This window comes from Bufo gargarizans, chromosome 2 (assembly GCF_014858855.1).
Source record: "Bufo gargarizans isolate SCDJY-AF-19 chromosome 2, ASM1485885v1, whole genome shotgun sequence".
In the NCBI taxonomy this organism is placed as follows: Eukaryota; Metazoa; Chordata; class Amphibia; order Anura; family Bufonidae; genus Bufo; species Bufo gargarizans.
The window spans coordinates 156,633,439-156,655,451 of NC_058081.1; positions in this window are offsets into that span (position 1 = coordinate 156,633,439).

A 22,013-nucleotide genomic window follows, 5' to 3' on the forward strand; every position below is an offset into this window, starting at 1 on the left:
GGAACATAAACTTGTAAGAATTACCTTATGACCTGCTTGCTTAACATTCTCCTACGTAATTGTGGATTGATTAGTGGGTATCATGTTTACATATGTTACCCATTGAACTCTGGCCCCTTGAAATGTAACAAGTGACCTTAGATTGGATACAAGATTGTTGTAAGCAGCAGAGCTGTGTTCCCAATGGGGGACATTACAATTTGTAATGATGTCTCTAATTGCATCATCCTCTAAAATTTGCTGAATTTAGCAATGCTAGAAACAGGTGATTACATCTCACATTGTCTCAAAAATAAGGTGGATACTCCCATACTCATGCTAGATTTCACCAGGACCAGTTGGTTCAGCTGACTTTCCTCTGAAGTGTATGGCCACTTTAAGTTGTCCAGTACCCCTCCATTAAAGAAAGAAAACCCCACAATGGTCACTGAAATAACTTGAAACTGACAGAAGTAATAATACATACAATTTACTGAAAATCAGATATTGCTTTTCAATTGTAGTCCAACAGAATAGTTTTAAAACAAACTAATGAAACTGGCCCCAACAAAAATGATTGTACCCTAGAAAAGGTTGAAAATAATTTGACCATAGGGAGATGTTAAACTAAGGTGTGTCCTGTAAGTAGCATCACAGGTGTCTTCAAACTTGTAATCAGTCTGCCTCTTTAAAGGGTGAACAGTAGTCACTGTGCTGTTTGATAGCATGGCCTGCACCACACTAAACATTGACCAAAGAAAGTTAAGGAGAGAGTTGTCTCAGGAGAATAGAAGGAAAATTATAGACAAATATGATAAAGGTAAAGGCCATAAGACCATCTTCAAACAGCTTGATTATTCAGAGATTTAAGGTCTACAAGACTGTAGCCAGCCTCCCCGGGTGTGGTTGTAAGAGGGTGACAAATTGAAATTGATGACAAATTGAAGAGATCAACTTTCAGAACAACTTCCAAAAAGATTAGAGGTGAACTCCAAGATCAAGGTACATCAGTGTCAGATCACACCATCCATCGCTGTCTTAGTCAGAGTAGACTCAAAGGAAGATGACTGAGAAAGAAACCACTGTTACAAGCAAATCATAAAAGACTGGAATTTGCCAAAATGCATATTGACAAGCCAAAAAGCTTCTAGGATAGTGATGGCTAACCTCCAGCACTCCATCTGTGGTGAAGCTATGACTCCCAGCATGCTCTATTCATTTCTGTGGAGTTCTGAGAACAGCTAAGCAAGTGTGCATCTTGGGAGTTGTAGTTTCACCACAGCTGGAGTGCTGGAGGTTAGCCATCACAGGTCTAGGATAATTGTCCTTTGGGCCCCCACTGATCTAATAGTTATCCCCTATCCCGTGGATAGGGGATATCGTAATGTAACTGGAGAACCGCTTTAACTAGATCTTTCAGGTAAGGATTTGTAGGATCTCTGGCTTTTAAACCCCCACAAATAGTCAGTTATGGCATTTCCTAGTTTTTGCCATAACAGGCAGGAAATACATGAAAAAACAACAATCTAATGTAGTTTTAAATGTGGACATTGTGTTTGTTTAGTAAATTCTATTAGTTGCCTCTTGATGCAATAAGATCAATAAGAACGACATATGTCATATACTTTTGACTTTGATGTTAGTTCGATGAGAGATTCTATCAGGGACTTTAATATATGTCTGACATCTTGTTAAGTTATTGAATGCTTAAAGCCAGCTACTAAGGATAAACAATGTTATTGATTAACATCAGAAAAATAAAGTCAGATAATTATGTCACAACCCACGAACAGAAACTCGGCACTTACAAACCAAATATGATTTCTGATATTCCAGTATGATATAGTTTACACATTGCACTGCCACTAGAAGGGACATGATCTTAGATAAACTTTGAAGAGAATGCAGCCCTCGCACAAGCGTCACAACCCCTTCAAATAGCTGATCAATGTGGTTGCCAGGAGTTGGACCCAAGACAATCTGATATTGATGACCTATCCTGAAGATATTATGCTACTGCACAACCCCTTCAAAGGGGATTTTCCTCAGGATGGGTCATCAATATTAGACTGCTGGGGGTCTGATACCTGGCACCTTTACCAATTAGCTGTCTCAGGTAGCCATTGGTGTCATTACTTATACAGTTGAAATAATAAAGATAGTATGGAGACAGCACGTCCTTACTGTGAGGTTTATTCCAGATGCAACGTTTCGGCTAACAGGCCTTTTTCAAGCATGAAAAAGGCTTGTTAGCCGAAACGTCACACCTGGAATAAACCTCACAGAAAGGATATGCTGTCTCCATACTCTCTTCATTATTTCTTGTCGATATCCGACTTGTTAGGGGAATCTAACCACTTCCCCTGGAGATGTGCACCCACAATCCAGATCTACCTGGATGTGCTGGCCACCATCCATCTTTGATTTATTACTTATACTGTTGGCAGAAAGCTTTGTCCCCACTGTGTATTTTACATTGACAGTGTACTCATGGGAGCTGAGCTACAGTACTCCTGCACGGCAACTACACAATGGATTAAGCCTTCTGCTTCTGGCTCTGTGCACTGACTGTATAGTTTCCGTTGGTGGCAGCGGAAACAACAGATATCTGGGTGTGCGTGGCATCAAACGAGAATAGCCTGTCAATATCTAGGTTGCAGATGGTTGCCCTTTATGGGAAGGGGCTGGACAATAAACTGCATAGAAGATGTACTGATATGGAAATGAACATGACAGAGGTATAGTGGGCATAAGGTATGCGGTGTACTGGGGAGGTTATAATGTTAGCTTCTAGGTGCACTGGGTAGGTGCAACATCAGCAACAACATTGTGGCTGGCTAATTATTGCTTAGTGGAAAATGTAGTTAAGGACACTGCTGAAACCCGAGGTTGATGCACACAGTTAGCACATGTTGGGAGATTAAAAACACAACAAAAGGTATGAGTTTATCTTGGTTTCATACATCCACAGGGTTAGGCTGTGTTTCCATTATTTTCTTACCCCTGGAGAACCACTTTAATAGTTATTGTTCAGCAAGTGGCTTTTAATATGTAGAGGAAGTTAATGCAAGGCACTTACTAATCTATTGTGATATATTGCCTCCTTTGCTGGCTGGATTAATTTTTCCATCACATTATGCGCAGCTCGTTTTCATGGTTATGACCACCCTGCAGTCCATCAGTGGTGGTAGTGCTTGCATTGCAGCCCACACCACCTATCTTAATAGAATACATATAAAATCCTGTACTTTATCTGTGCATTCTATAGCAGAAGGGCGGATCAAGATACGTTTTACTGCCTCAGTCCTATCAGCTGGCCAGCTTGTGAGTGATAACTAGACTGACACAACAGGAAGTAGAGGATATCAACTATGGCAGCAGAGAAAAACAGAAGGTCATGTTCTCCAATCTCCCCTGCTCCAGAATAACACTCACTGTCCTGCTGGCCCTGACGTGATCAAGCATTCCAGCAAGTAATCTGATGATTCTCTATATGAATCAATGGATAGAGATAGATCTGTATATACACACATCACATATAACACTGTGTATGCATCTGTTTATGTATGTGTGTCTGTGTATGTATTTGTGCTCTTTAGAGATGAGTGAATTTCTCCAAAATTTGATTCGGCAGGTTCGCCGAATATTTTCAAAAAATTTGGTTCGATCCGAATTTATTTGTGGCGAATTGCATTAAAAACCAGCTATTACCTGGCTGCAGAGAGCCTTTATAGTGGTGTAGAACACTGTGCCTTGCAGTAACACACATAGGGTGTCTGCTGTGGTAGTGAAACAATACTGTGACAGGCATCGCTCTTAGAATCACTGCACACTTCACTTATTTGGGCAGTCACAGGGTCAAAACTTACCAAATAACTCAAGAAGAAGCGCACTCCTTTTACATGGTCGGCAGCTGATTCCACATAGATGTCTACAGAACCTGTTCTATTAAACGCTTATACAAGTAGAGCCCCCCGACAGAGTGGAGAGGGTGTCAGCAGTAAGTTTGTGTTGACATCACTGATTATTTTGCCCTTCCTCTGATCCGTCAGAACAATAACCCCCTAAAAACGGATCCTGTCTGTGTAGCATCCACCTTCACTCGGTCAGCACTTGGTCAGTAATCCATCAGTATTGCTAAAGCCAAAAAAGAAAAACAGGAGTGGATCCAAAACAGAGATTACACGTTAATGAAAAATTTGCATGTCTTCTGTTGTTTTTTTGTACCCACTCCTACTTTTGGCTAGTAAATAATAAGCCAATTCTGATGCAAAATAGGGACCATGTCATGCAGGCCTTATAACTGTTACATAGACAGGATCTGTTGTGCGTCTCATTTTTCCTTCCTTCTAACAGATCAGAAGAAGGGGTGATGTAGAAAGGACCGGCACTCACTCGAGGTAGCTTGTTAGAATGCTGGATTTATTTGTCACATATCAATAGTGACGCTTTTCGGCACAGGACGTGCCTTCGTCAGACTGTATACATATATCTACAAATCATTCCTTTAACCCCTTAGTGACCAAGCCTGTTTGGGCCTTTATGACCAAGCGTTTTTCTTCCTTTTTTCATGGTCTCGTTCCAAGAGCTATAACTTTTTTATTTTTTCGTCTATATAGCTTTATGAGGACTTGTTTTTTACGGGACAAGTTGTAGTTTTTAATGGCACCATTTTGGGGTACACATAACTTTCTGATTAACTTTTATTAACTCTTTCTGGGAGGGAGATGGGGAAAAATAGCAATACTGCCACTGCGTTTTTACATTATAAATTTTATGGCGTTTATTTTTCGGTACAAATAACATAATATCTTTATTCTCTGGGTCAGTACAATTACAGTGATACTAAATACTTATAGTTTTTTTTAAGTTTTACAACTTTCTTTTCCAATAAAACCCCTTTTATTAACCTCAAAAATTATTTTGCATTGCCACTTCACAAGACCCATAACTTTTTTTTTCTTTTTCTATGGAGTTATGTGTGAGCTTGATTTTTGAGGGACAACTTGTATTTTTTATTGGTATCATTTTGGAGTAAATACCGCTCTTTGATCGCTTGTTATTATGTTTTTTTCGGTGGAAAATTTTTAAATTCTGTCTTTTTTCTTTTTTTTTTTTTACGGCGTTCACCATAGGGGATAATTTATGTAATATTTATGTAGTCCGGGTCGTTACGGACACGGCAATACCAAACATATGGGGGATATTTTCTTTTTGCCATTTTTTTCATTGAAAAAGTGTATTTTCAATGGAAAAAAATGCATATTTTTTTATTTTATGGATTTTTTTAAATTTAATAAATGTGTATTTTTTTTCTATTTTTTTTACTACTTAAAAGTCCCACAAGGGGACTATAATATACAGTATTTTGATTGCTTTTAAAATGTAATGCATTATCTCTATAATGCATTACATTTCAATAGCAATGCTATTCAAAGATTGACCAGCAGGCTGCACCAGAGAGGCACAGCCTGCTGGAGAGAACTGAAGACAGGCTCGGGGCCCTGATCGGAAGCAAGGTAAGCTTCCCAACACATCAGCACCCCGCGATCGCATTTTCGGGGTGCTGATGGGAGACAGAGGGAGTCCGCTCCCTCTGTCACCACTTTACATGCAGCGGGTGCCATTGCGCCCGGCATGTAAAGGATTAAACAGCCCGGATCAGCACTTCTGCCGGTCCGGGCTGTTAGAACAAAAACATGGTCCTGGCTGTTAAAAACACGGCGGCCCAGCCTAAGGCCCCTTAGTGACCGCCGTAAAAACACGTATGGGTGGTCACTAAGGGGTTAAATAGACCGCCAAAATACAAAGGAAATTACGTCATTGCAGAAACACCGCCCCCAAGTAAAACATTACAGAAAAATTGCATGGACCAATACATGTAAAGATGGTAGGTCGACCATACAAATCGTCAAACTAAAGTCCATGAATATATTAGAATAATGATGTTGTGTTTCAGTTCTGCTAAAAAAGAAAAATTTATAAATAAACATTAGATACTTAATAAATAGGAAACCACATACATTATAGTCACGATTGAGGCCTCTTGGCTCCATTTTTTGTAACCAATGGATCCGGTAAGACTCCCTTTTGAGTAATAATTTATTTCTATCACCTCCCCGATGAGGTAATGAGACACTTTCCAGAATCTGGAAACGTAATTGTGCTATAGTATGTTTCTGCTGATGGAAATGATATGGTATGGGGAGTAGTACATTGCCCTTCCTTATAGTGGACTTGTGCTTATTGAGCCTTTTTTTCATTCTCATTGAAGTGTCCCTCACGTAAAATAAACCGCAGGGACATTTGAGAATATAGATTACAAATCGACTGTCACATGTGAACATGCCCCGTACTGGTATTTTTTCACCTTAATATGGATGGGTGAAATGTGTGCCTTTTATCACACTTGAGCAATTCACACAATTCAAACATGGAAAGATTCCTTGTTAGGGGAAAGACAGTACACTCTGCCTCAATTCAATCTTATTGCTACCAATATCGGCCCTGACTATTCTGTCCATAATATTGTCAGCTCATTGTTTCACATGAGGGCGATGTATCTGCAATGACGTAATTTCCTTTGTATTTTGGCGGTCTATTTATAGGAATGATTTGTAGATATATGTATGCAGTCTGACGAAGGCACGTCCTGTGCCGAAAAGTGTCACTATTGATATGTGACAAATAAATCCAGCATTCTAAAAAGCGCCAGTCCACGGACACGTGGACCACCACTCCATTACATCGCAGTGCCGACAATGACAGAGTGTGGAGGTGGCAGCAGCAGCATCAGAAGGCCAAAAGTGGCACAATGACAGAGTGCGGAAATGACAGCAACAGCAGCATCAGACGGAGGCCACAGGGTGGCACAATGGCAGTGTGGAGGTGGCAGCAGCATCAGGGGAGGCCACAGGGTGGCACAATGACAGTGTGGACATGGCAGCAGCATTAGGAGGCCACAGAGTGGCACAATGAAAGAGTCTAGAGGTGGCGGCAGCAGCATCAGGAGGAGGTCACAGAGTGGCACAATGACAGAGTGTGGAGGTGGCAGCAGCAGCATCAGGAGGCCACAGAGTGGCACAATGACGGAGTGTGGAGCTGGCGGCAGCAGCATTAGGAGGAGGCCACAGGGTGGCACAATGACAGTGTGTGGAGTTTGTTGCAGCAGCAGCATCAGGAGGCCACAGAGTGACAAGGTGACATAGTGTTGAGGTAGCAGCAGCACCAGGAGACCACAGAGTGGCAAGGTGACATAGTCTGGAGGTGACAGCAGCATCAGGAGACCACCAAGGGACCGATGAACAGAGGGGGGGGGGGGGGGTAATACCAGTGCCAGCTGAAGATGGTGGATGAAAGAAGGAGCACTTGTCATCAGATATGTGGCAGCATCAGAATAGTAGCAGAGGAAGGTGTCCAGAAGAAACCGGTCTCTTTTGTCAAAGTGTTGGTGTGGCACCATAGGTGATCTAGTCTGATGCATCAGGCATTGGTGGGTGGAAATCCTGGCTGATCCACGCCTGATTAATGTTGACAAAGGTCAGTCTCTCCACATATGTGGACAGGCGAGTTCTCTTTGGGGTAACTATGACCCCAGCTGCACTAAACAACCGCTCTGATGCCACACAATACTGGTTGGGCAGGACAGATTTTTTAGGGCAAACGCTAGTTGCGGCCACAGCAGCCATGGCAGAGGAACGTGAGTGCAGAGGGTCCCCCGGTCAGACCTGCAAGAGGATGGATAATGGCGCAGATAAGCAGCGGCTAAATGACTACATAGGATGTCTCTATATTAGTTCAGTTTGTCCTCCCTCTCTGCGGGTGTAAAAAAGGACTCCATTTTGGACCGGTAGCGAGGGTCCAACAAGGTGAAGAGCCAGAAGTCATCCCTCTGCCAAATGCTGACAATTCGTCTGTCAGTACGCAAGCAAGTGAGCATGCATCGGGCCATTTGTGCAAGTGACACAGAGGGACCTCCATCTCCACTGCATAATGCCACTGTGTGTCTGGGTACTCTGCCTCATCTTTCTCATCGCCCTGCAGCTCCTATGGCTGCCCCTGCTCCTCATCTTCTGTCACCTGTGTAGTAAAACCATCCATTTCACTGCACATTGCTTTTGCTCCAATGTCCTCCTCCTTCTCCTCCAGTTCAGCACCTGCAGGGCTCATGTGGCCGTGAGATCTAGGCACCACGTTTCAGGTCCCCTGACCAGCCATTTTTACCAGCTGTCACGAATACAGGGGAGGAGAGGGACACAGAAATGGGCCTCAAGGCTAGGGAGAGGGAAAAGGACACATCCTCAGTATGTATAGACCCTGAAGGTGGGATAATACATATGCCAGAACCTAGACCCTAGGAACCCTGAAATGCCCTAGGTAGTGGCGGGGAATAAGACTAATGTTTACTTCCCAGGTGAACGAATCAGTGTCTGCTTCAATACTGTGGAATGATTCCTCCCTATTTTTTTCCTGAACTTCTATACAGCAAAATAAAACTTAAACTTACATTTAACCCCTTAGTGACCACCCATTTGTGTTTTTACTGACGTAAACAAAGGGTGTTTTAGCTTAATGGCTGGCTTTAATCAATCATTACATGTACTTAAAATGGTGCATTAAAAACTATAACTTGTCCTGCAAAAAATAAGACCTCATACAAGTACATTTATGAAAAAACTAAAAAGTTCTAGCTCTTGGAATGCAATTTTGAAAAAATGTGCTTGGTCACTAAGGGTTAAAGTCTTTCCTAGCACTGTCCCTAGCGGCTGCTGAACGCTCTTCATGCACTAAGTACACTAGAAAATGGCAGAATCCAAGATGGCTTAGGCAATTTATAGGGCTATGACATCACAGGGCTGGCTGCTGATTGGCTGCATGCATGGCATTATGGGCGATCCCTCGTTTTCAGAGTTCCTTGCTCCATGTCCTAACATGTGCAGCAGCTATTTTAGGAAAAAATGTGCGAATTACCACGAAGCGTGAGGAAATTCGGATTCGGTGCAAATAAAATTTTTCCTGAACTTCGAATACAATTCCACTTCATCAACTTCAATTCGCTCATCTTTTGTGTTTTTATGTATCTATGTTTGAAGGGGTTATCTCATAATGATCTGAAAGGCCACCATACATACTACATTTGCTCCTGTAGCGTCTGCTAAAGGAGAAAGGCCTGGGAGGTCAGCAAATCACGAAGCGACTGCATTTTATTCAGGATATTGCCATTCGCAGACATTAGCTCCGGGTGTCTGCTGTGTGACTCGGCTGTGTGTCAGCCATCTTTATCGAGATAACATCAGAGTTGCATGATGTAAATCCACAGCATTTTATAGTACCAGCAATGTGGATGAAATTTTTGAACTCTTATCCACATGCCATGGAGAAAAGCCGCAGTGTGACTGACTTGTGCTGTGTGTTGCCAATCTGCAACCTATCAATTTATGCTGTGGGTTTTACACATGGCTATAAAGGTTAAATGCAGTGAGGACCCCCTGTCATATTGACAGCGATGCCATTGAGAAAACCTGCCCATTTTGGTTGTCCTCTCCATGGTTGTCCTTCCCTGCAGAAACCACAGCAGGCTCTCCACGTGTAAACCTACTCTTATTGTACAGATGCAGTGTAAGATCATTTTAAAACATTAGACTGGTGGGGGCCCATAATCATCATATAGCCCATAGTCATCTTAATCCACCACTAGTTATAGCATCCCTATACAGATGGAGCAGAGCTGAATGTGTCAATTATCTTTTTGGGGCTGGTTTGTTTGTACATGTTCTCCAGTTCTAGTAAACCTAAGTTGTACAGTTTTTGGCAGGATGTCCGGCTGTATAATTTATACACATTGATACAATTTTTGGCAGCCCAGCTGACTCTAGCCAGTGCTGTTTCCCCTTTATTATTTATTAGGCACAGCACCAGCAATTTATGGCTGGTTATGGCTGTTTGGAGTTAAAGCTTGGTCACATTGACCTGAATCTAAGTGAGCTTAACTACCAAGCACACCCACTACCAAATGTACTGGTAAACAATGAAGGAGGGGACAGATCACTCCATCTCTAACCCATTCACTCAGCTTATTGGGAAGTGGCAGTGCTGGGAGTCAGGCCCCTAATTGTCTTATAACTACGGCCTTCACAGTCAGCTAACCAATACAATTTTATTACTGCAACGTTTTCGTTATTAGACGGGAGATGTGTATACTAGGTTTAATTTACTTTCATTTATTTTAATTACAAGTCTGCTACATTCACTTCAGCACCAGTTTTTCCATTTTTCATATGACAGATACAAATAATGCCAGATGGACCCCATTGACAATAATAGGGTTCTACTGGGTTTCTGTCAGGAAGCCTGGCTTTGTACTGTAAAATAATAATAAATACTTGAGCTGCAATGGAAACACCTGTCCAGATGTTTTCTGAATTTATGAGAAAACTTTTTCTGTATGTGCTCTTAGTGACAACGAGGCTGATGGCCACTGGGAACCATGCTGATACAGATTGTACTGAGTTTCTTTTCATTCTGGGAGTATAGGAACAATGAAGGATCACTTCTCTGCTGTTGGATGAAAAGATAGATCCAAAATAAAGGTATAAGAATTATCAACATCTTACAAGACCATAATCGTTTCTTCATCTGGATAATATACTATGAGAATGAAGACTGGAAAAAAACAAACAGGATCATTGAGCCAAAGTGAGCATGATCAATTTTCATATTCCACTTTTAACCCTGACAGATCCATGATATATACATATCCATCCACAGAGTAGGTCATCATGAATATCAAATTGGTGGTTGCCCAACTTCTGTCACCCTCAATTGTGAGCTGTTCAAAGGACCACTGCACTATTGCAAGTGCCGCATCCTCTTATAATAATAATCCTTATTTATATAGCGCCAACATATTCCACAGCGCTTTACAATTCAGAGGTTCATGTACAAATGTTCATGTAAATCCTCTTCAGTGTTTATCTGCATGATACTTTGTATACACATTGTATCTATGGAATAAGGTTATTCCAGCTTCCTAAGGTGAATGGAACAAAAGCTGTAATTACTCTTCACCACCACTGCGTTGCAGATGATGTGCAGATAAATACTGGAGGGGATGCGGTGCTTCTATGAGTGCTGCGGCCCCTGATCAATGAAGGTTCCGGGAGTTGGACCCCCACTGATCTGATATTGATGACCTCTCCTGAGTATCATCAGTATCATGAAACCTGAATATCACTTTTACATTCTGCAATTTGCAAGTCACAAATGATAAAAAGAATAAATGAAAGCAAAGCATTTAAATACATAAAACTGAGTTACATTTTCCCATGGAGAGCTGTAAAAAAAACAAGTGATAGTGTTTGGCAAAAAAAGTAGATTAAAAACCTTCAAATTGTTGCAAGGTTCACATTCATAGAGGAGAAGTGAACATGTATGTGGATCACATTAAACCCTTGCCATATACTGAAACACACTTGTGTATATGAAAGCAAAGTCAGTGGCGAGAAAAGCCCTTTATAGAAGGTGGCACCTCTATAACTCTACATGTTATTACTCTTCTATGTCCATCACCTCAGTTCACATTTATGTGGATCTGTCGTAAATTCTTGTATTTCCAAATTCCATACATCGTGTTTGTGACTATGCCATGTGGTTGATAAAACATTGACTTTATTGATTGTGTCCTATAGACTCTCTGGCAGGTTTAAGTGAAAGCAGGATTTGATTTGGTTTGCATGACCTAGTCTGGTTCAAGTGATGTTTGCCAGACACCCTTACCAATAAAAGGATTAGAGCTGCTGATTTGAATTCCCTGGCATAAGCTCCATCCAATTACGTGTTAGTCTCTGGATGATGATGAATATAAAGCCATCCGAAATGAGTTGCACATTGGCAATGAGTGTACAAAGGTCAAACACAATCACTTACAAGAGCAGAGCTTGGTTAATAATCCCCCCCCCCCCCCATCCGCCAAATTTCTCTTCTCCCTTTCTCTTAGATTTTCATTCCAGCTGTGGGATGAACACCTGTGGTCAAACCTAACAGCCAAGAATCACACAAGGAGGTGTGCTTATGAGCTGCAGGAACAAAGCCTGTGTTTTAAGAACAGCTCGGATGCAGATGGTTGAAAGCTCCACATCTAAGATTCATTCAGGTCCTCGCAAACTGTGCCAAGAGCATTTCTGAATACACCTTCTAAAATATAACCTAGGAAGTTCCATTGGAAAAAAAAAACTTGTTGCTCATTTGTTACTGGCATAAAAGGGTAATTTTTAGGGCTAGAAAGGCACAATAACTAAAGGACCCCTGGACATTGGAGTAATTGACCTCTCCCTGGAAGCATCAGTGCTCCAAGTATATTGAATTTCTGTTATAACATAGATGCCATATTTATTTGAAATTACCTTGGCAAGCTCTCTCTCCTCCGGTGATAAATGGATTTATTATTATGTGCAACTTCATGAAAGCTTATTCAGTTACATGATACAAAATGTTAACCTCTTGGCTCAAGTGTTCCTGTCCGTCCTCCTTTACTTTTTTTTTACTAGGTTATTTATTGTCTCTGCCATAGTAGATATATTATTGGGATGTAGACTTTTTTTCCTCTGGGTTTAAGAGCTTCAAACATCAGTAAATAAAGTGACCTAAATCAATAAAACACAATGGAGCCATAAGATTTTATTTACAAATTATTTTATGATTCCTTGCCCATAATGTATGTAGTAATGTGCATACTCATATGGGCGTCTCCAGTGTGTCTCAATATGCAATTCCACTATGTAATTTACACTCATGTGCTCTAAGGCCGATTTCATCGGATATCAGTAATTGCATTATGTCAGACGAATGTGAAGTTTATTAACAGTGCCTCCCACAAAGCAGCTAAATGGTTATTTGGCAGAAAAAGTGGGGATCATTTTTTATACACCCAATTTGTCCAGGCACTGCCATTACTTAAGCATTTTATAGACATGAAAGCTGGAAAGTAAGGGCAATTAATTTGGGAAATCTGATCTCTAGCACATCTTTTTTTTTATTTGATTAAAAAGAGGATCAGACCTTGGCCCAAGAAATAGAGGAAACTAAATTCTTATGCAAGAATAGACTTACTATAGTCAAATGCAAGGGGCCTAAAAAAGAAGAACATAAGTACTGATGTCAGTAAATATAGGGGGATATTTACTAACAGAAATACAGCTATATTAGGCGTATTTATGGTGCAGATTATGGCGCAAAGGTTCTACAGAAGTGGGTGTGGCGTGGGTGGGGAAAGTGAACGGGTCCGTCTAATTCATGATTTTCTATGACTGTTTTAGGCATAGAAAATTATCTAAGTCTACACCAGCAAGGGATCTGGCATAGATTTAGCAGCGGTGGTGGATCCGTCGAAGTTATGTAGAGGACAATGCCTCTACATAATTTTGGCGGATCCACTGCCAGTGCAGGGTGTCTAAAATAATAACTAAATAACTAAAATCAAGCTTTTTATTTATTTATTAATATATATTTTTTTACACTGGAAGCACAAAGAACTAGACTGAAAATTGAAGATGAGAAGACCAGGTTCACTTGAAGATACTGTATCATTATGCTTGGTTTAAAGGCAAATAGATTCGAAAATGATTAAGAAGCCTCCAAGCATAGTATAGGATATTCTGGAGATCTGAAAAAAGACAGTGGGGCAGATTTACTTAGACTGGTGCTACTCTTAAGGCTGTATTACAGTAATGAGCGTTCATGTAATCTTACAGTATAATACTGCTGCCGATTGCCCAATGAATAAGCAAATGTTTAATAGCGATCTGCCGCCGGTAAACCACTAGACAGCATGGGGATGGGCAAAGGCATAGCCAACGCTCCTCCCCATGCCATGGAGGAAATTGCTGCATGTAATAGCAGCGGTCTAACTAGCAAGTGATTGACACTCTGCCTATCTAATACAATATGTGTCAAATGGGTGCAGCTTTGGCCTGGTCATGCACTTCAAACTGAAATTTCTGCCAGTTTTGAGCTGGAGTCAGTTTCAGATATAGATTAGGCTAATTTTCTGGCATAAAAATTATCTTATAAAGAATCTTGTCAGTTCTCCAGATTTTGTAGCTACTTGTAGTCTTGATAGAATAACAATGTTTGAGCATCTTTTATAAAAAATCAGCATTGTGCCATTCCTCTATTATTCTTATGTGAAATGTATAAACAGTCTTTCACTGTCAAAACTGACTGGACAGTGTCAGAGTTTGTTGGACACAGGAACTTAAAGTGGCCCCGGAGAAAAAAAAGTGGCCCCCATGTTGTAGGTGGGTCCAAATTGACAGAAATAAGGGCAATACAAGTAGATGGGGCAAAGAAAAGTAGGCAGTCAGCAGTACCATAGTGCTGCACAAAATACCATTCCAGCAGAACCAATTACCACAGTGATGCACCGAATGACTCCACAGAAATGGTCCTTATGTGGTGGCCATCCATAGCTGCCATGTTCTATTCTCCTCTTCCTCCAATTGTCATTAATTAAAATATGGAGCAGGGGGCTTTGGAAATGAGATGCAGGCCACAGTACCAAGCCAGACCTACCTTCCACATGCTGCCTGGACTTCCCCTAGTAATGTCCCAGTAGAATGATCCCCAAGTGGCTACAAAAAGAAAAAAGAAAATACCAGATTTGTATTCCAAGTATCTGCGGTGCAGGCCACTGGACTCTCCCAGCCTGCAGCCTGAGACACCTATGTCCCTGCAGAGGTAGATTACATGATCATTGGATATCACTTTTACAGCAGTTCAGTGGACTACAGGCCCCAAAGATTATGCATTTACCGTACAGAAAATAACAAGTAACTATGTGGCTGGAGGTAGATTACACGGTCATTGGAAATCTATTTTACAGCAGGCCAGTGGACTACAGGCCCCAAAGATTATGCATTCACCGTACAGAAAAGAACAAGTAAGTATATGGCTGGAGGTAGATTACACGGTAATTGGATATCAATTTTACAGCAGGCCAGTGGACTACAGGCCCCAAAAATTATGCTTTCAGTGGACAAAAAAAAAGAACTGGTAAGTATGTGGCTGGAGGTAGATTACACGGTCATTGGATATCAATTTTACTGCAGGCCAGTGTATTTACAGGCCCAAAAATTATGCATTCACTGTACATAAAAGATCAAGTGATTATGTGGCTATTAGACGGTCAATGGATATCAATTGTACTGAAGGCCAGTACAAATACAGGTCAAATACATATGTTTAAAATAACTAAAAATATAAAATTGAATTAAAAACATGGCTACCAAAATCCCCCCTCTTGAAAAAAACCCTAATGATAATAGTTGAAACACATGGTCGTCACAGGTGTTTAATTCTTCCGAGGCCCAAAACATTAGGCATTCAACTGACAGAAAAGGTACGATGTCACTGATGGTGCCCTGGCTGCGACTGACCAGTTTGATGATTCTGATGTCAGAGGTGTCTTAGTTTATTTCTGTTGTTCCCTTGGTTTGGTGGGGTCTCATTCCTGCTGCACAGTGCACACTTAGAACCTGCTGCTGCTTGCCTGTCCTGCTGAGGTATGCCAAGCTATGTGTAGGCCTTATACTCAACTGTTACTATCTAACTGCTGCTACTGTCTGTCCTGACCCTGATGAGTTATGTGTGGGCTTTATACTTCACCTTTACAAATACCTGCTGCTGTACGTCATGACATTGCTGAGTTATGTGTGGGCCTTATACCAGATGAGTTTGACCCTGGACTAAAGGGGCCTTACAACTAAGTTATCAGTTAAAATTACACCATTTCATATCAGTATAAAAAAATTAAAGCACACGTTATAACAGTTCAAAAACTATTTATTAACATGAAAAATATATATATATATTTAGCAATTCATGTTACAAGAGAATTAGTGCATGGGGGGAGTATGTGTTTAAACTATGCCTATTTGCAACTAAATTCAGCAGTTCTAGAATTTAGAACTTAATTATAGTGTTTTTTGCTTAGTGATAGTTCAGATAGAGTATAATGTTATTTATATGGTTAGTTAATAGTTTTTTGGTATTTTACAGAGTTAGACCTCATACACATGACTGTTATTTTGGTCCGCATCCGAGCAACAGTTTTTGCAGCTTGGATGCGGACCCATTCACTTCAATGGGGCCGCAAAAGGTTCTCCATTCCGTGGCCCCGCAAAAAAATAAAATAAATATAACCTGTCCTATTCTTGTCCAAGAAGCGGGCAAGAATAGGCAGTTATATTAATGACTGTCCATGCCGTTCCGCAAATTGCGGAACGCACCCAGATTCCATCCGTGTTTTGCGGATTCGCAATTTGCTGACAGCAAAACACACAACGTTCGTGTGCATGCGGGCAAAGGGTGCATTTTTTTTGTTTTTTAGTAATGTAGTTTCTGTTGACCCCTCATTGTTGGCACTTTTAAACAATTTACGACTGGCCCATAATAGTGCGCCACAGGGGGACGTGACTTGATGCACAGGGATGTACTATTATGGACCAACAAACACCTGGCCCCCAGGCATAATCGCTTGGGAAACGGGGTGCAAAGGCTGCTCAGCTAAACAGGCAGACATGTTAACTAAGGGCTGCTATTGTTAGGATTCCTTACACCAAATTATATTGATGCATGCACATATTTATCCTCCTGGTGGGCGGGTGTAGACCTCCTCCTCCTCTTCTGGAGGTGGGGGAAGGGATTCCCGTGGCTAGGAGGGTCCTGGCTGTTCAGAGTGAACCGCCATCATTTCGCCAACATCTGGTGGTGGAGGGGCAGCTACATTCTCAGAGGTTCCGGGCAGCTCAGGCTCGACCTCCGACATTTTTGGCAACATCAGGTGGGGGAGGGGCAGCTCCATTATCAGCAGGTCCAGCGTGCTCTCCATCAGCCTGCTCCGCTGAATCTTCATCTGTAAAGACCTCCACCACATTCAGATCCTTTTTGGCTCTTCTTCGCTTGACTGATGGTACGGGAACCCCTGTAATCACAGGATGTTAATAAGTTTGACAAACAACTCATAACAAAGGTAAAACAAAACTGAAATTCCTATATGTAGGGATCTGCATGGGATTATGATTATCCACATGGTGTATTTGCGTCATTCCTGGTTTATATAACATGCCAAAACCATTGTTACAGATGGGTAAAACTAGCCTAATTTACAAGGTAGGATAAGGCAACAGCGGATTTGTTAGGAAGGTATCCTATAGGATATTGTGGCTGGGTTATTGACGTTTAGGGAAAACAAGCAACAGTTTAGAAAATAGATAAGGGGTTATTGGATGGTGTTATGTTGGGTATATCATTTTTTGTGGAAGCCAGCGTTATACTTTCTTCCAAGCCACATTTTGAAGATTTGCTGCCAGCCCGCCCTCCCTCCCTGTAGATTCAGTTCTTATGGTCACTTTATTATTAGAAGGAGGGGTAAAGTCGCTTGCCGATAGGTGGTGAGCGGACTAGATTTTTATATGCTATTTAGGCAGAGTTTATCGTTGGTATATTCAGTGGTTAAAGGGAGTCTTTCATGTAAAATCATCATTTTACACCACTAACATCAAGATCTTCTCCCTATTACAATCTTAACTTTCTTATTGCATTTAATTAGTGGTTTATGAGGTTAAGTTACTGGGGTGTGTGTGATTATATTTCTATGATCCCATGTGTGTGAAACGTATGAAATCATCTGGTGACATCATACATCTGTACCTTCTCCGGGGGTCATTCGCACAAGTATCTTCGCCAGACACCAAGTTTAAGGTCCAAACATCGCTGTTATTTGGCACCTCAGCAAAACAAATCATGCAAAATAAACACCTGCTCGGCTGGGCTCTAACTAACCAAGGTATCTTCCTACCTTACTTAAAGCACTGTTCGCACACGGTAATTACAAGCGGCTTTCCCAGCCCAGTGTCCCACAGCCGCCTGGCTGTACAGAGCCCTGTTCACACACGGTCTCACATCCAGTACCTTTATGGGGGAGTGTGGCCCAGTAGTCCTTCCGACTCTGGCCTCGTGTGACCCTTGCGCCCAGGCGTCCCCCAATGCTCCGGCTAGCACCCAGCCCTGTGGTCCCTCAGCCAGCTTGGCTGAGACCACTAATACAGTGCCTCCAGCAGGATCCTGTTGCACAATGAATCTCCTTCCCCCAGACTGACACCCTGGGAGGTGCTTTATGCCAGCCCGAGCACCTCCAGCTGGTCTCACCTGTGGTGGAATAGGGGAGTGGACCGCACTATCCACCCCTTCCTTGCCTCTCACCTGTGTAAGATCTGTCACTATCTCAAAACACTCACAGCGAGGTAGAGATGTATGATGTAACTGAATGATTTTGTACGTGTCACATCAGGTATTAAGTAATCATTTTCAAAGGGAAGAAATACGGATGTAGTAGAGTTAACACACATGCTTTAGGAGTCGTGTTATGTAAACTAAATGCAATTAAATGCGTTAAGCAATTTTTTTTTAATGGCTTTTGTTTCAAGATAACGGGATGAGTTAAGAAATTTGAGTTAAGAGGTTGTGTGTTAACCGTAGTACAACTGTACGGATTAGCAGCATAACTGAATATATACATTACAGAGTATTGTAGAGGGAGATACAAAAGTCATATAAGCATTGTACCTGGGCATAATCGTTCATTCATCTCTTTGACCCTATTGTAGTGGAATCGCTTGAGATTGCACATTTTTTCTGTATGGCTTCCTTTTTATGCCAGATCCCGAATTTCTGGGACAATTTAAAGCGGAGCACCCAAAAGATGGCCTGCTTCTCCTCTCTTTTCCGGGTCCTGTCATACCCCAGCACCAACATTGTCTTCAGGATAAAGATGCAAGCATATAATACCAATTTTTTTAAATCCAAATTTTCAAAAAAAGTTACGTCTTTGAAGGGGAAATATTAGATTTAATGTTATCGTTATAAAATCAGATTGTATTCCGATTGTATGTGTGTGGGGTCTGAGCAATGAGATATTGCCCAGCTAAGCAGAGATATACCTGTCTAGTAAAGTGACGGTATGGTATGGGGTTACTGCTGGTTCGCCTCCCCGTGGAGCACCCAGGGTAACGCTAAATGAACCAGCAAATACTGGCGGTAAGACAAAGAAAGCTCATGGACATAAATTATAATCTATATATAGTGTGTGTGTATGGTATATAGTGTATGGTATATAGTGTGTAGTATATAGTGTTATATATTAAGTGGCAGGAAAGTGGATGTGCTATGTGCATGTGAGAGATATTTATCTGTTGTCAATACATACATGCTACATAATGCTGTGAAGTAACAAGAATACTTAGTGCACCAATCAGTAATATCTACTCTTACCAAATAAACTGTGTTGTTTGTATTGCGAAAAATAAAAATTTGTATCCATATAGCTAATATTCGTATGTATGAATATTTTGCAAGACTCGATCTACATATAACAATTGTTCTGCCATGCATGCAATATGTAAAAAGTGCTGTAATATAATATTACTTACAGTTAACACAATTTCTTCCTCAGCTTTCTCAAAGTAGTTTCGATTAAATAGGACAGACTTTCATCCAACAGTATTGCAACGACGTAATATATGTCATGCGCACGCACTCGGTCAATGTTTCCGATTTCCCAGTAAAAATCGGGACATCAAATATAACGAAAATTCAAATTCACGAATATATCACGAATATTCTAAAAAATATTTGTGATATATTGCGAACACTGCCCTCTATTGGTTGCATAGTCTTATGACAAGACTATTCTCTGTTGTGAGATAATGACAACTCAGATCCGATGGTATATTCTAACCCTGAGGCGTTCCCGTGGTGATGGGGATGCTCCATGCGCACGGCAACGGGCACTGACTAAAGCGGGCTGAAATCCCAGGGATCCCGGACAGAAAAGAACTATTCGTAAAAAATCGCGAATTTGAATATAGTCCCTGCCGCTCATCACTATTCAGCAACTTACAGAGCTCTTGCATGATCTTGGACATAAAAGGAGTCCCCTGGTCAGTCAGAACCTCTTTGGGTATCCCCACTCGTGAAAACATCTCAATTAACTCTTTTGCTATGAGTTTGGCTGATGTATGTCGCAGTGGCACCGCCTCCAGGTACCAAGTGGCATAGTCCAGGACCACCAAGATGTGTTGCTGCCCCCTAGCGGACTTCGGTACTGGGCTTACGAGATCCATAGCGATTCTCTCAAATGGTACCTCAATAATTGGGAGGGGAAAAAAAGGGACTAGTGGGGGTTAGTGGTTTGGCAGGTCGGGCACAACTTACAAAAGTCATCCACCTCTCTATAGACACTAAGCTAGTAAAACCGTTGTAGTATCCGGTCCTGTGTCTTCTGCAGTCCCAGATGACCCCTGAGAACATGTTGGTGGGCTAACTCTAACACGAGTTTTCGATAGGCCCCGGGCAGCACCAACCGTTCAACAGGTTCACCCTGCATCTGGTTTACCCAATATAGCATAATCTGGTGGACCACAAAACGGGGAAACATCGCCCCAGGTTGTTGTTGGGGTACACCATCAAGAATTACCACGTTCTCCCAGGCCCGGAATAGGGATGGGTCTCTGCGTTGGGCTGTACCGAAATTCTCCCCGGAGACGTTGAGGTCTGCCGACTGTAGGAAGGCTCAAGGGGCCGTCATTGATGGAAGGTATGTGTCACCAAGATTCCTGGCCTCGGTGAGGTAAGAGCTGGTAGTTTAAGTGTCAGCAGCAGCTAGTGCTGACTGACCCTGTTTTTTGTTAGTATGGCTGTAAAGCCGATCTGGGCCGGCTCTTATTGGGAGCAGCCAAAGTGCTGGGTGGGTGGCTTCTCCCCACTCTTCAGGATGGGCCTTTTTGGCCTATATAAAAAGCTCCATCTGACAGAGGAGCTGGGGAGTCTCTGTGTTTTAGGACCTGTGGATTTGTGCCATACTAAAGGGCTGAGAGCCGCATGTCGGGAAACAGTCCCCTAAAGCCTGCTATGGACTGCGGGTGGAAAACTGCTAACCAGGTGAAGATTTTGTTCTATGGACATTGCATGGTGTGAATGAACACCAAGACGGCGAACTGTCATTTTGTTTTTCCTTATGTGTGAATAAACACCGAACTGTTTAAGTTAAAGACTTTGTGATTGCCTCTCTACTGCGTCTGCTAGCCTGTCTACCAGAGCAAAACCCCACACAATCCAGGACCCAGTGGCAACTACTCCATGTCTCACACCATTACCCTACGCTGGGTTGTCTCCCCCTCTTCCACCAAAGTGGCGGTCACCCCTACTGCTGGCCCTTCGGCCTTAGGTTCCCAGGGTTATGGCCGTCCCCCTGAACAAGGCCAATCTGCTGGGCTTATTCCTGTCTCATGGGTATCCTTAACTCTCTCACAACCGGCCATCGGGCAGGGAAATTCTCTCCCTATTATGAGTTCATAGTGAAGATTTGTGGCAACTGCCACATCGTAGGTCCACCTGCTGGCCACCATGGTTAGAGACACCAGCGCAGTGGGGTAATCTTTCAAGTCTCCATTAATGCACATCACCGGCCAGTATACTCAGCAAACAGCACCAGGGTAGCCCTTACCAGGGTCACCAAGCTCCCTGAGTCTAGCAGCGCCTCAGCTTGAGTGTCTTCCACTTCCACCTGGCACAAGTGGTCTAGAGCCTCCGGGGTACCTGTGGAACACAGTTTCCTAGCATATAGCGATTGTCGGTAACCACAATTAGTGTCCATGGGCTCAAACCGATAAGGACACTCAGCCCTGGCGTGACCAGGTTCCTGACACCGCCAGCAGATTAACTGGGTCTGGCCCATAGGGGGAACCTCACGGGGGGTTTCATTGGCTCATACCGGTGGGCCTGTGGTGGGGAATTCTGGCGTTTGCCTGCCCTCCTCCCAAAAGAACCCCCCTTGAGATTCCTTGTGGCCTCAAAGCATTGTAATACCACTGGTTTGATGTATGACATATCACAGTGCTCAAAAATGCAAACCAAAAAACATTTCACCATTCACACCAGCCTCACTGCTCATGCACGCATCCTACACCAATTGTGAGGAT